Source organism: Zeugodacus cucurbitae, chromosome 4, assembly GCF_028554725.1.
Source record: "Zeugodacus cucurbitae isolate PBARC_wt_2022May chromosome 4, idZeuCucr1.2, whole genome shotgun sequence".
Taxonomy (NCBI): domain Eukaryota; kingdom Metazoa; phylum Arthropoda; class Insecta; order Diptera; family Tephritidae; genus Zeugodacus; species Zeugodacus cucurbitae.
In genome coordinates, this window is record NC_071669.1 from 51,587,826 (window position 1) to 51,604,013 (window position 16,188).

General features: G+C 31.8%; 1 protein-coding gene across 2 annotated transcripts in view; it reads left to right on the plus strand.

Moving 5' to 3' along the window:
- Positions 1–1,135: 1,135 nt before the first annotated feature.
- The window catches only part of LOC105210416 (gonadotropin-releasing hormone receptor), a 34,928-nt gene continuing 19,875 nt past the window's right edge, over positions 1,136–16,188 (plus strand). The window contains exon 1 of one of the 2 annotated variants that reach the window (XM_011181350.3): positions 1,136–1,246. The gene's annotated coding sequence lies outside the window, so the exon portion shown is untranslated. Of the gene's footprint in view, positions 1,247–1,368; positions 2,069–16,188 lie in introns of those variants that run through there. The other variant, XM_029039183.2, reaches the window with a different exon arrangement.

Here is a 16,188-nt window from a genome sequence, read left to right on the forward strand (position 1 = left end):
AATATTTGATTTTACCCGAAATCAATACTTCCTTACTAATTTTATTATCAAAAAAAATCAGAACGTGGCCACTCTGTTTATATATACATATATATTTATTTCTGCTGGGGAATACCTATTTAATGGAATACTGAAAAATTCAAATTTTTTTAAATGCTTCTAACTCTATTTGCAATCCACAAATGCTACCCACCAGTTGAGGATTGCCCAACTGTTTACTTGCCACGGCTCAAAGTGCTACAAATATAAATAAAAAGATATGTATGTATAAGTACATGTATTGGTGTGCGTTTGAGCACTGATGATCCGGCATTTCAACACACCCATCCACGTCGGCACGGCATACATTCATATTTATGCGGGAATAGGCGAGAAATAAAAGGGAAACATTTTATTTAATTTGTTTGAATTATTTGCCATTGGACATAAATGCGTTGCCAGCGAAAAGGCGATTCCCTTTATTGTGGCGTTTACTAGCGCATTGTTTGAGCGCGCGCGCTTACACATGCAAACAAACATACATTCATGCGTGTATGTGTGTGTGTTTGTATTTTTGTGTAGCATTCCTGTGACATTGAGCAAACGCCCTGCTGTATGCAAAGGAAAGTTTTGCTGCCGCTGCTGCTGCGCTGCTAGTGCTGCAGACGACGAAGACTGTGTTAACAAAATCGTTTGGCGCGCTTCTTGAGCGAACCAGCAAGCAGCTAACAAAAACATGTGTGATAATAAGAAATACGTTCCACATAAAAACAATACGTTCCACATATGGCAAATACGTTCCACATATAAACAACACCTTTCATCAGCGAGCAATACACACAGCAAAGAAATAATATATTCCACATTCGACAAATACTTTCCACATATGAACAATGCGTTCCACATTCGAACCGACGGTTGCACGACTTTGCTGCTCGCTTGCGTTTTATGAATGAAACAGGAAGCGCACCAACCAACAGCGAACATGTTTGAACATGTTGCGCCATGCTATTTCAAATATTCCATCAATGTATGCGTGCGTGTGTGGAACGTAACTTGCTTGCCGTTTGCAAATCCAACTGTTATTACGCACACACACACATACACTGGCTCGTACTTTGCGCGCCTTCAACGTTGCCGTCATAACGGTTGTTCAGTTGATAGCAAGTTATCCGCCAAGACGGTCGCGTTCTAACGGATATTCAGCAAAAAAGTATGCGGTTATTTTAGTTTACCGTTAGCGCAAACGTAAAGCAACATATTGTGTGTAAGTGTCGTACGAATTGCGGTTAGTTTGGATGGAAGGTCATGAATATGTAGATGAATGTGTTGAAAGCGGAAGGCACACATATACATATACATACAAACATACATAAATAAAGTAGTGTGTGTGTAGTGATATGCCTAAGCGTATAATCGCATCATATGCACTAACCAAGTGATTTGTGTGTGCCGAGCGCTGTTACCGTTGTAGTTGCCAATTGAATTGAATTTGTGATGTTGTTGTTGTGGTTGCGTTGTTCAAGCATTAAATGTGATTTATTTCCGAAAACCACGTTATGGAATACAGACGTTTGATTTTTGCCACCGAAAAATGCTTCAACTTCAACTACTTAGCTACTAAGCCGTTAACTGTTAAACTGTTGCGGCTTGAAATTATTCAAATTCAACGCACACACACATACACATACTTGTTTGTATGTATATATTTCAATATATAAGTCATTCTACATAAATAAATTCGTTAATAAAACAACATGCGCGCTTAATTAATGTGTGTTGACACAGCGACTGTACCAACTGTACAAATAAAATGTGGAATTATACTAAATGTGAAATAATGAAAATAATCATGAATTTATAACGATAGAAATCGTGTTGAAATATGCAAATAAAATTTTATTGTTCATACTAAAATATGTATTTACACATATAAAAATATGAATAATTCTTAAGTGCGCATAAAACCGTAAAAGTTACAACAACAAATAAACATATGTAATATAGGTGATAATTGCAATATAAATAAGTAATAATTTATGCATAATTCAAATGCGTTAAGACAGTTTAACGCCTGGCAGAGTATTTGGTAAGAATTACAGTAGCGTGCTAGATAAAAAATTAACTCAAATTGCAATGCATACAAATATTGTGGCGTCTACATAAAAAAAAAAAAATAATTAAAAAAAATTTAAGAAAATAAATAAATAAAAAATAATAATTAAAAAAAAAAAAAAATTAAAAAATAAATAAATTAAAAAAAAAATAATTAAAAAAATAAATAAATAAAAGAAATAATTAAAAAAAAAATTTAAGAAAATAAATAAATAAAAAAAAAAAATAAAAAAAATTAATTAAAAAAATAGTAAATAAAAAAAAATAATTAAAAAAATTTATTTTGTTAAATCAAAATCAAACAAATAATTTAAAACATAAATCGAAAAAAAAAATAATTTGAAAAAAAAAAGAAATTATTTCAAACATGAATCGCAAAATATAATTTGAAAAATAAGATAAATCAAAAAAAAGATAATTTCAAAACATAATTTGAACAAAAAAAATGACAAACGCCAAAATGTCAACTGGCAAATGGGGGGAAATATGAAAAATGTGTGCTGAAATAAAAATATGTGATTATGGTATGGTAATAAAATGGAAATTTATTATATTAACGGTGTTGACAAATGTTTGCAACTGTTATACATACTTATGTAGGTATGCATATATCCTGCAGGGGAAGCATCCTGCTGTTTAGTGTAAAATTTGAATTTGTGACTCACATAAAAACTTATTGCGGAAGCAATTTGAAATAAAATAAAAATATGTACTTTGCTTGGCAAATTTTTGATAGAAATAATTATTTTACAAATACAATTGTTGCTGTAAGTATAATGCATTAAAATAGTTGGCAGTATTGATTATGAACCAGAAAGTGAAAATAATAATAACATGAATTTAAAACCTTGATCTTGTTATTATAGTGTTAATAAATTTATTGAAAATTATTAATTTATTACTATAATGATTTTTACAATACACAATATTTTATCGCAAAAGTCGTTATTTTATAAACTTATTTTTATGTTTGCCATTAATTTTATTTTAAATTAATTTTAATTAACAAATCCTGAAATTTTTTTAAAGAAAAGTAAATATGTTAATATATATAAAAAAAAAAAAATAATTTAAAAACATATTAAGTTTTTTTTGACTAATTCTTAAATAGGAGCAAACAATTTTATAAAAAATAATCATAACTATGAAATATATCTAAAATCATTTAAATAAAAAAATATTAATAATAAAAAATAATTTCAGGATTTGAAAGTATTAAAAATTAAATGATATAAACATCATTTTAAATAAAAAAATAATACATAATTTGTAGAGTCGTTTATTCGATTACAAAATGATTTAACTTAATAATTAAACAAAAGCTTTAAAAAAGATTTGATTCGAAAATAAAAAGAAGAAACGATTATTATTTATTTTAAGTAAAGGGTGATTTTTTAAGAGCTTGATAACTTTTTTTAAAAAAAAAACGCATAAAATCTCATCGGTTCTTTATTTGAAACGTTAGATTGGTTCATGACATTTACTTTTTGAAGATAATTTCATTTAAATGTTGACCGCGGCTGCGTCTTAGGTGGTCCATTCGGAAAGTCCAATTTTGGGCAACTTTTTCGAGCATTTCGGCCGGAATAGCCCGAATTTCTTCGGAAATGTTGTCTTCCAAAGCTGGAATAGTTGCTGGCTTATTTCTGTAGACTTTAGACTTGACGTAGCCCCACAAAAAATAGTCTAAAGGCGTTAAATCGCATGATCTTGGTGGCCAACTTACGGGTCCATTTCTTGAGATGAATTGTTCTCCGAAGTTTTCCCTCAAAATGGCCATAGAATCGCGAGCTGTGTGGCATGTAGCGCCATCTTGTTGAAACCACATGTCAACCAAGTTCAGTTCTTCCATTTTTGGCAACAAAAAGTTTGTTAGCATCGAACGATAGCGATCGCCATTCACCGTAACGTTGCGTCCAACAGCATCTTTGAAAAAATACGGTCCAATGATTCCACCAGCGTACAAACCACACCAAACAGTGCATTTTTCGGGATGCATGGGCAGTTCTTGAACGGCTTCTGGTTGCTCTTCACCCCAAATGCGGCAATTTTGCTTATTTACGTAGCCATTCAACCAGAAATGAGCCTCATCGCTGAACAAAATTTGTCGATAAACACATTTCGAACCGAACACTGATTTTGGTAATAAAATTCAATGATTTGCAAGCGTTGCTCGTTAGTAAGTCTATTCATGATGAAATGTCAAAGCATACTGAGCATCTTTCTCTTTGACACCATGTCTGAAATCCCACGTGATCTGTCAAATACTAATGCATGAAAATCCTAACCTCAAAAAAATCACCCGTTAGAAACATATTTGTTTGAGTCGGGGTAACGTTGAAAAATTCAACCCTGCTTCTCTTAAATATTTATCGTGACTGCCGAGAACGTGTCGATTCTTCAGTTATGAGTTTTTGTTTTATTACTCACTCAATTGGACAGTTAAATTGTTAAAACGAAATTCTGACAAAGTAGTTGGTCTACAGTTAGAAAAGCGCCCACCGTCTTTATATACACAACTCCCATATAAAAAATATTTCAAATTGGAAATTAAATTAGTTGTAATTTGTTAAAGAAGCATAAATTTAAGCAATGCATATATAAGATATATGTATATATTAATTCACTTTAGTTTTGTTTTAGATTTAGAAAATTGTTACAAACATAGTGGCTTACGGCCGTTATTCAATAATAAAATATTAAATTACATAGCTTATTTGTAATAGTACAACAACAAAGTTCTAAAATTTGGTTATGTAACTCAGGGACATTGCGATCTACAACAAGTTTATAGAACATGTTGTTAACTACTGACTTGCTTGTATTTCAAGGCGAAGAACTTTGGAGACAAAAATAAATATTTATTTTAAAAATATTATAATACTTTGAGCGGCTGTGTTCGAAATCGAACAAAAATAATTTGAAAAATAATAAAAAGAGATATAAAATACTTGAGACCAAATGGCATGCGAATAAAAGTGAACTATATGCATTCCTATATCCCATAATAATTTAAAGGTATACCTTATAAGTTTGCAGAGTTGAACTTTTCTTTTAACTTTCATTGCTTTAAGCTACAATTGAAGCATTTGATGATTAAATATTATTTGGCTAGTTTAAGATAAACTTTCGGTATTCTAACTAATTATTATATTAAGTATACTAAACGTATATTGATTGACCGTTCAGATATGCTTAATCATAAAGACTTCATGGCGATGACCTCAATTGCCGCTTGACTATCTCCTAACAACTTAATGGATGGATAGATTCAATTTGCACCTCTAATTAAACCCTCAATATCGGTCTGAAACACTAAGCTGCAGTCAATATTCAGTTAAACTTCTATAACTCGAACTTCAATAACTCTTATCGAACTCTTTAATTGGCTGAAATTTCAAACAAATTACCTTCCATAATTCGAAGATTTTGTTGTAGATTATGGTGAGTTAGGGAAGTTCTACTGTATATACGATCCATTTCGGGATTTCCACAGAAGAAATCTAATATTATTTTTATCGGCTCGTGGGACGCAATCCGCAAACGAGCGGAATTTGCCAAGTCAAGAAAGACAAGAAATTTTTAAGCATCAAGATCTCAAACTGCTCAGCTACAGAAAGAAATATTTCAACAGCTAAGATTTAAAAATTACAAAAATAAGGTAAAAAATTTCAGAATAATAAATAAATTATTAAGTGAAGACAAAAGTGTTTTTGATGCTAAAGATTGAGTCAGATATATTAATTGTGCTGGAATGCGAATTAAAATCATGACATATTCGACATATAAATGCTTCACATTTAGACCCATCATTGCGGTCCCTCATCTCTTCTAAGGCTAAATAAAACATGTTTTTTCCATTTGGTGAAAAATCTCATTTTCTTTCTCGATTCAAGAATCAATCAATCCAGAATGTTTAACAAAATTTAGTATGATGCTGAGCACCTAACCTTAGTCGAGTTGCTGGTAATTTCAGCCAGTTATTAGAATTATATCATATTTAGAATGTTTATTTCTAGACAGGTTGTCAAGAACAACTGGAATTGCCTTATTTAAACGATTTTCAATAAATATTCCATTGAGCTCAATAGCCATGTGGAGTAAAGTACAAAATACTCGAAGAAATCTATCCTTTTGTTGAAGAAGAGATGAAGCTTTCTGCGAATTCTGCGTAATCTGCAGATGCTAACTTTTTCGCAGAAAAGCGCTAATATCAAACGATAAATACTTGCATTCATACATACATATATTCGCTGATTATATAATAAATAACAATTTCACTAAAGCCTCCTTGCCTACATGCGCGAGCTGTCGCTTTAAGAGCATGAACAGCGCGCATCCATGTCGGCCAATTTGATATTGATGAATATTAATTCCGCTTAATAAACTTTTGCACTAAAATTTTTGCGATCTTGCAAGTCAAGAGAAGTGTCGTAATCGCAACTAAAACATAAAGTGGCAAAGTATACGCAAGGCATTGGCAATATGAATGTGTGTGCTGATATGTATTTATGTATGTATGTGTTTATGTGTTGAGTGTGGGTGTGTTTGTGAAAGTGTTGATTAAATGCCCGTCAGTTTGTGAGCAAGGATGGTCAAGTGTTTGAATAGAAATACAAACGGACGAACAAACAAACACAAACACACTCAAGTCTGCTATAAGGACCTAACTGAAGCACTAGATTGTGTTAACTAAATATGAAATGCTAGAAATATGCGATTGGTAAGTGTGTGTGTTTGTAGGAATGTTTGTACATATGTCCGTGTGCGTGTTGAATTATAGCTTGTACTCAGTTATTTACATTTATGAGATTTTTTTTTTTTGGAAAATGGGCTTTACCCACACGTAGACAGTTTTACATTTACACATACATATGTATACACATACACACATACATATACTCATACATATGTATATGTACACTTCTTTTCATTGTTGAATTGATTTGTGTGTCATAAAAACGCAAACTTGTTGAGTTTGAATAATGGGTCACAATAGGCGTGGAATAATTTATGACATATTAGGGGCTTGAGAAGTAAAAACTATGTAAATATACAACTGTAAATATGTTTGTATGTATAAAGTAGTACTTTTGTAATATTTGCCGGCACTTAGCTATATATAGTAGTACACATTATGGAATACATACATACATTGAAATATATTTTCTTATTTATGTGTGGATGTAAGAGGTGTGTTCAAAAAATAACGGGAATTTTTAAATTTCCAATTATTATAATATGAATCTCGAAATGAAATTATTATATTTTAAAACAGTTATTTATAAACAGAGTTGCCATCTGTTAGAAATAAAAAAAAATTATTACAAAAACAGGAATTTTATAATTTCTAGTTGTCCAAAAGTCGAATTATCAGTTTTTTTTTAATATTTTAAAGCATTTTTTCATAGTTGCCACCTGTTGGAAATAATAAATAAAATATTATAATAGAGGGAATTTTAAAGCTTTCAATTGCCCCAGAATCCAATTGGCAAAATTTTTTATATTTTAAATTCCTTTTTTTAACAGGGTTGCCACCTGTTAGAAATAATAAATAAAATATTACGAGAGGACTAATGTCAGAATCTTCAATTGTCCAAAAGTCTAATTGTTTAAATTTTAAAATAAGTTTTTTTTTATTAGAGTTGCCACCTATTACAAATTTTGGCATAATTGCGTAATATCAAATGAAGGGCGAGAACATTAGTATAAAAACATAAGTAAATAAAAATCCTGTTATTTTTTGAACACACCTCATATACACTCATCTACATAAGCACTTACGGATTTCCACACACTTGAGGAATATGTATGTTAAAATACACACAAGGGATGTGCTACTATTATCATTTTTCAAACTTTCCATCGCCTCTGTGTCTGTGTGTTGGTTGTGCATTGTCAAAGCGTGGAAGCTGAGGCTTTTACGAGTTGCCATCTGCACTTTATGCGGAGGATAGTGATGAAGCGTAGATGCTGCTGCTCTCTCTAGTATACTCGTAAGTGAAACTTATTATCGAGCTTTTCTTTTTATTAGCTACTCATAAATATCCATCTGTCGTTTGCCGTTGCTTCAAGGTTTATCTCTTTTGGAATATTTAAAATGAAGAGCTGGTGCATATGTATGTATATACGCAGTTTTCTATGATAAAGGGTGACTCTATTGAATATATAGTGTAAATATTAATATATAGAATTAAGTCTGCTTTACAGGCTTCAAAAACTCGATTTTTTTGTTTTGTTTTAAATCTCTTCCAAAACTATCCAAGAATATGTCTTTAAAATTCCAGAGTCCAATTCCACATATTTTCGAAGCTAGAACAGTTTTAGTGGCCGAGCGTCGAGCAGGTGCGAATGCTCAGGCAAACCTTTAAAGCGCGTTTTCTCGAGCTTTCATTTTTACAAGTGTTAGAAAACGATGCCGGCAATAGCAAAAAGAATATATGTCCGATCGAAAAGAAACCAAAATGATCTAGCTTCAGTATTAAATTATGTTCTATTTGTACTAAAAAAGTTGGACAAAAGTATTATTTAAACTACTTGTTTTGCAACTTAAAGTAAATTTTTTTTCTTAAAAAAGTGATTTTTTTTTCAAACTTCGAAAAAATTTGGAATTTTATAACTTCTTCGGTATTTTTTTAGTTCATAAAGAAAAGATACTTATAAATATTAAAAAAAAATTGGGTTCGACTGTTTCAGATGCATTGCACGACCTCCATCACCGGCACCGTTTTACAAGTGCAGACTCCAGGCGCTCCAGGAAAATACTTACCACTTTGAAAAATTTTCAATATTTTTAAATAATAAATATTGTTTTTTAAGCCTTAAATATAGTACACTAACGTCTTAAAATTCCGTTTACCGCAATCATTTCCTTCCCTTTCAAAAAAGAACGTTTTTTTCGGCTTCTAAAGCAGACTACTGCCTTAAGCAATATTTAATTCTTTCAATATGTATATCAATGGGTTTTTGAGTTATAAATTGAAAAAATAAAATATTTGAAAAACTTAGCAAAGTTATATATAAATATTTCCATTTTTAGCACAATAAGTCGCTCTATGTATTACTAGCACAATTCCTCTTATCTGCTAACGAAAATCATGAAAGCATCACGAAATACATAAAAAATATTTTTTACAAGCAATTTAAAATTTGTTTTCAACTTTAAATGATATATATACTCGCATGCAATTTTCACGAGTTCTTTATCGAGTTTATTCGCAAATTGTCGCGTAATAGTCGTAAATTGTTTGCAGTTGCAAAACATAAGCGCTAAAGTGAGGTAAAGTCATATATGTATGCTTCATATAATTATTATTAAAAATTTTCCAAAATTAAGTTAAGCTGCTTCAGCTCAAAATTAAGAACACGTGTTGGGTAATTCTTGAAAAAAAATTAAATAATAATTACGTTGCATTTTCTTAATAAAAAATAATTATTGAGTGCAATACATACATTATTATATACTCTTACATATCTAGTAGATTATTTTGGCTACCATTATCGACAATAATAGCGATTCTAGCATCATCAGAAATAATTCATAAATAGTAGAAACTCGAAAATTCATATGAATATACATATGTATATATTCTGTTAAACATTAGTCATACTCTACATTAATTGGAGACATTCCAAAACATTCATATGGCTTAGTAAAACTAATTTTCTAATTAACTAAATTAAGATAATTACGATCAGAGAATGGGAAACCCACATGATGATAGTAATTAGATTTCCTTCCTTTCCATAAGTGGTCAAATGATAGACATTGTAGTTTTATTAGTAAACTAAAGAAAATATAATAATAATATAAAAGAAAAGTTATTCTCAAGTTGTAGCGTGAACTATGAAAATAAGGATCAATTCTTATATAACTATGAATTCAGATTAAAGTTTCTGAACATTTTTAAATAACTGGCAACTTGTAACATATTTTCAAACAGAAAAACCCTGTTGCTTTGATACTTAAGTTGTAGTATTTTATTTATTGTATACAGGTGGCAACTCTGTTAAAAAAAGTGTTTTAAACTATAACACAATTTATAGCGTCATTTAGATACTAATATTGTAATGTTTCATTTATCACAAAAATTTTATTAAATAATTTTTTAAACAGTTGGCAACCCTTTTCTTTTAAAATGTATTTTTTTAACCTTTAATCTGGGACTCACATTGCAATATCACATTTATTTTAAAAATTTCAGTGTATTAATTTTTCTAAACAGGTGGTAACCCGCAAAAATTAGTAAAGCTGTAAATGTTCTTCAGTTTAAGTACTGTTGAAAACTATAAATTCCTTAAAAGTACTGAACGTGATTTTTTGAGAATTTTTTAATATTTTTTTAGAAATATCGAACAGTGTGGATAAGAGTTATTTATATTTCTTAAGGCAGTAATCTGCTTTAGAAGCCGAAAAAAGCGTTTTTTAGCAGTTTTTTTTTTGAAAGGGAAGGAAATGATTGCGGTAAACGGAATTTTAAGACGATAGTGTACTATATTTAAGGCTTAAAAACAATATTTATTATTAAGAATTATTGAAAATTTTTCAAAGTGGTAAGTATTTTCCTGGAGCGCCTGGAGTCTGCACTTGTAAATCGGTGCCGGTGATGGAGGTCGTGCAATGCATCTGAAACAGTCGAACCAAATTTTTTTTTTAATATTTATAAGTATATTTTCTTTATGAACTAAAAAAATACCGAAGAAGTTATAAAATTCCAAATTTTTTCGAAGTTTGAAAAAAAATTCACTTTTTTAAGAAAAAAAATTTACTTTAAGTTGCAAAACAAGTAGTTTAAATAATACTTTTGTCCAACTTATTTAGTACAAATAGAACATAATTTAATACTGAAGCTAGATCACTTTGGTTTTTTCACGATCGGACATATATTATTTTTTGCTATCGCCGGCACCGTTTTCTAACACTTGTGAAAATGAAAACTCGAGAAAACGCGCTTTAAAGGTCTGCCTGAGCATTCGCACCTGCTCGACGCTCGGCCACTAAAACTGCTCTAGCTTCGAAAATATGTCGAATTGGCCTCTGGAATTTTAAAGACATATTCTTGGATAGTTTTGGAAGAGATTTAAAACAAAACAAAAATATCGATTTTTTGAAGCCTGTAAAGCAGACTACTGCCTTAAACTTAATCACTTTGATGTCGACAACTGAATATGTATTTATCCCATTTATTTAATTGAATAAAGAATAACAAACGGGAATGGAACCCTTATACAAATTTTTTTTAGGAGACCTTTTACTTTAAATCTTTCAATTTGTACTATTTTCCCTAACTTTTTCGTTTTAAATAATTCAAGTAAAATACTTAATAATCCAAAGTATATTTTCAGTTTCCTCTCTATATACTACGCCCATTACCTAATTTATTGCCATTACTTTATTGCCATTACTTTATTAAATCTAATATTAAAAGTTCATATATCAATATGAAATGCCGATATGGGTCAGTACGTTACTTTGACAGCAAACTTTGTTCTACAAATGCCCATATCAAAGGATATCAATTCAGAACACACACACACACATACGTAACATTACAGTTAAATCGACTCATATCTGTCAATCAAAGATGATAGATGTGCCGGCAACTAACTGAATTATCTGCGACGATGAAGGGTTTACTAGGCATATTCGCATATTTTTACCCAATTATTTTAACCCAAATTATTACATGTCATTCCATGTGGCCTACTTATTACACAGTGTAACGGTATATTATTGATTAGACATGTACTTAAATAGAATCGCAAGCATGTGCATGCCAAAGAAAAGGCAAAGATGAAGAAGGGAAAAGAAATTGTTGCATATTTTAAGGGGCAATTTTGGATTCTTTATAGTTTTCTTTGGATAAATTCGGCATAAAGTTTAATAGAATAACGAAAATCGTCATATGTAGATATGAGGGCTGAGGTAATTCTTGAGCCGATTTCATTCATTTTCACCAGCAAGATGCACTATATCTAAGACTATACGCTCACTTACTTTTGCTAAGATATCTCACATATTAACCAATGCATATATGCGGAATAAAGCCCACAGTATTTTTGGAAAACCTATAATTAGGTATATGGGAGCTAGTAGATACTATGACCCGATTTTAATAATTTTTGGAACAGAGACACACTATTAGAAGAAAACAATTTCCTCTGAATTACATCAAATTATATGAGAGATTTACCCATATTTTCGGTTAAAATTTACCCTTAGGCGCTGAGTTCAACATGTTCGATATCTGGGGCATTGAAAAGTTATAGTCCGATTTCGACAATTTTTTTCACAAGTGATGCCACAGATCAGATACAGTATTTGTGTAAAGTTTTATTTCGCTATCTTTATCGGTTCCTTATGTATACATTATAAAGTGAACGAATCAGAAGGATTCAAAATTGAGTGATATGGGAAGTAGACGTAGTTGTGAACCGATTTCGCCTATATTCCACCAGTGTCATCAGGGTGGCAAGAAAGTAATATATACCGAATTTCATTGAAATCTGTCGAGTAGTTTCTGAAATTTGGTTTTTGACCCATAAGGGGACGATGCCACGCCCATTTTCATTTTGTAAAAAAATATGAGTGCAGCTTCCTTCTGTAAAATTTAGTGTTTCTGCCCGTTTTCATTAGTCCGTTAACGCACTTTTAGTAATTTTCAACCTAAACTTTGTATGTGAGGTGGGCGTGGTTATTATCCGATTCCAACTATGTACTTTCATGGTGTGTGGTGGGGTACGTAAGAAAACCGACTGCAGAAAGTTTGGTTTATATAGCTTTACTGTTTTGCGAGATATATACAGATGACCGATTTAGGGCGGGGTCACGCCTACTTCGCAACTTTTGTTGCGAGAGTATAATAACACAGCCACACAAAAAAAAAGTTTGTTATGACCTGGGGATTTTACTAAGTGAACCTCATATTTTTGGAGTCGCTGAATCCGAGTCCAATTTAGCCCCATCAGATCACTGTTTTGACAGAACCCCATAAAGATAATAGGCAGACAGGAAATTTTAAAATGCATCGGATTTGCTTGAAACTCGCTACTCAAGGATTTTCTTTGTCACGGATTACGGATTACGGTATTTTAAAATTCAAAATGGCGGATGCAATTTGACAGACGCTTTTTTTTTGAAAAATTGAGAGGAATCGTTTGAATCTCGTCGGGCGGGGGTCGCTAATTACGAATCTGGTGTCAAAAAATTAAATTTAAGATTCAAAATGCGTGTTTCCTAAAACAGAGTAGCGAATTTCAAGCGAATGAAATTTAATTGCATTTTAAAAATCCCTGTTCGCCATATAGCTCTTCTGGGGTTATGTCAAAAACCTGATCTGGAGGGGATAAAGTCATAACAAAATTTTTTTTGTGTGGCTGTGTAATTAGGGAAACAATAACAAGAGGGACAAGAGCACATACAAAATTAAATTTACTTGAAAAAAGTTGATAATTTTGGTTTTTAAATAATTTAATTGTGCCGCCGTTTCATTAAGCCTCTACTAAATGGGCCAAAATAAGCTCTTGTTTATTACCATAGCGATGCAATATGAAAGAGCCTTCACCTGCGAGTGGCTTGCAAGTGGATTAAAAAATGTGAAATTGAAAAAAAAAATCGCTTTTTTTCTAGCTCAAAATATTGTTACTGTAAAAAAGAAATATATAAAGTTTTCAAGGTTTTCGCTATAATTAAATTTTATTTTATTTTAATATATAGATTGTACATACATATACATATTCACTTGAAATAAGGCGATTGTTATTTAATTCACTTTGAGCGAATTTCGGCGAATTTAAAAATGTCAAAAGCAACAACAACAAATAACTTGCTTCATACAACCGACCAAAGTCGCATTGACACTTTTATTACAGTTATAATTGTATTTTTATTCAATACCCTAACGGTGGGTGGTGTGCTTAAGTGCCCACCTGCCGGCAGTGTCAGCGGTGAGTGTACACGTTCATAGCTACTAAGTCGTGAATTATTCGTGAAATATGTAGCTCATTAAGGCTGTTTGTCGCTTAGAAATGCAACTGCCTACATACATACCTATATACTACCATACATATATACTCGAAATGTATGTAAGTATGTATGTTTGCAACCATCAACCATCAAAGGTGGTATCGATGTCTTGTCATTAGTCCTCATTCATGTCTAACACGCCGACAGTGGGCAATCAAACTACACAGAACTCAATAGAATAGCGAACAAATGATCAATGGCCAAAACGAATTAGTTTATTGTCGCTATTTTGTAGGTGTAAATAGTTTGCTTTGCTAGCAGAATGGCATGCATAAATACTTACATATGTATACTATATGTTACTAATGGCCAATGCGAGAATGTCAACAAGACTGATATCATCGCTGGCATGTCTGATACACATATATAGATACATTCATACATAGAGACATACTAAAATAGATTCACACATACATACATATTTACTGATATATTCCATATTTATTTATACACTCTGTACTATATTGCGCTATAAAAGTGGAGAGGGATCTTTGGTGACCCTAGCAATATTCTGTCATAGACATGACAAATGAATGACAAAAAAAAAATAATTTTTCTATCATCACGTGTATTACAACAACAACAAAAAATGCTCTCTATACGCGTGTGCACACTTCATTTAAGTCCACCAAAGTCTGATCTCATTCCGACTTGCAGTTCTTGTAATGACATTTTTTGCCTCTGGGAATTAATATTTCTTTATATAAGGAAGATTTTCAATGAATCAACCATATTTAAGTACATATATAAATAATCGATTAGTGGAATTCTTTTTAGTACCAGGGTTGCATGGGATGCCCAATAAATTAAAAAAAAAAGAAAAGAAACAAGAGACTATTCTGTGGAAACAAAAGCAATAGTCTCTGGGTCGAACAGCTCAAAGTTATAACTTTTGTTTTTTGTATTTTTTTTCAGAATTCAATATATCTTATTTTCACATAAGGTATGCGCCTGACTCTTATGCGACAAATGGTGGAATCTGGAAGTTTTAAGCCGATCCCAAACGTCTAATGGGTTTGATGATAAGCTTTTTTATGAAAAAAATACACTCTGTGGTTTGTCATTACCAGCCGATGATCGACCATAATCCGAAATATTCGGATTAGTGATGGTTGAATCGATACCTGGTCTTCTAAGAAGAAGAACTAAGTTCGGGTGTAGAAAATCCGAATATAAGGGACTAGAGGAAATATTGGTGTGATTTTGCCCATTTTTGGTACAGCCGCACAATCTTAGACGAAACACTTTCTTTAGGATATCTGAGAGATTTACCGATATTTTCAATAAAAAATTAGCCGCAAACTTCGAGGTCCTCATGTTCGATACCAGGGACCTTGAAAAGTTATAGTCTGATTTCAGTGATTTTACACGGACTATGCCACACTAGAAATAAAGCATTTGTGCAAAGTTTGGTTCCGATATCTTCACTGATGCTTGGTTTATAGAATGCTAAATGAGCGAATCAGATGGGCTTCAACATTGTGGTATAGTGAAAGTAGGAGTGGTTTTGAATGGATTTCGCCCATATTCAAACTATTTATTGGGATACCAAGGATGTGATATGAATCAAATTTTGTTGAAATTGGTCGAGTAGTTTCTGAGATATGGCTTTTGACCAATAAGTGTGCGCAGCGACGCCCACTTAAAATTTTTTAGTGAGATTTGAGTGCCGCCCTTCTGTACCATCAAGGTTTCTGGTGTATTTCCTTAGTTAATTAAAGCTTTATTAGTAATTTTCAACATAACCTTTGCATGGGTTGTAGGTTATAGTCCGATTTTGTGCATTTTTAGAATGTGTAAGTAAGTGGCTAAAAGAAACGACCCTAGAGAGTAGCTTTAGTAGTTTATAAGATATGTACAAAAACTTCGTAGGGAGCGGGGCTTAGTTATGGCATTATATCTGTTTTCGGTCTTCGCCATTTTGTGGGCGTGGCAGTGGTACAATTTCGGCCAATTTCGAAAGCAACCTTCCTATGGTGCCAAGTTTCATCAAGATATCTTAATTTTTACTCAATTTATCGCCTGCACAGACGGACGAATAGTCGGACATCCGGATTTCAACTCTACTC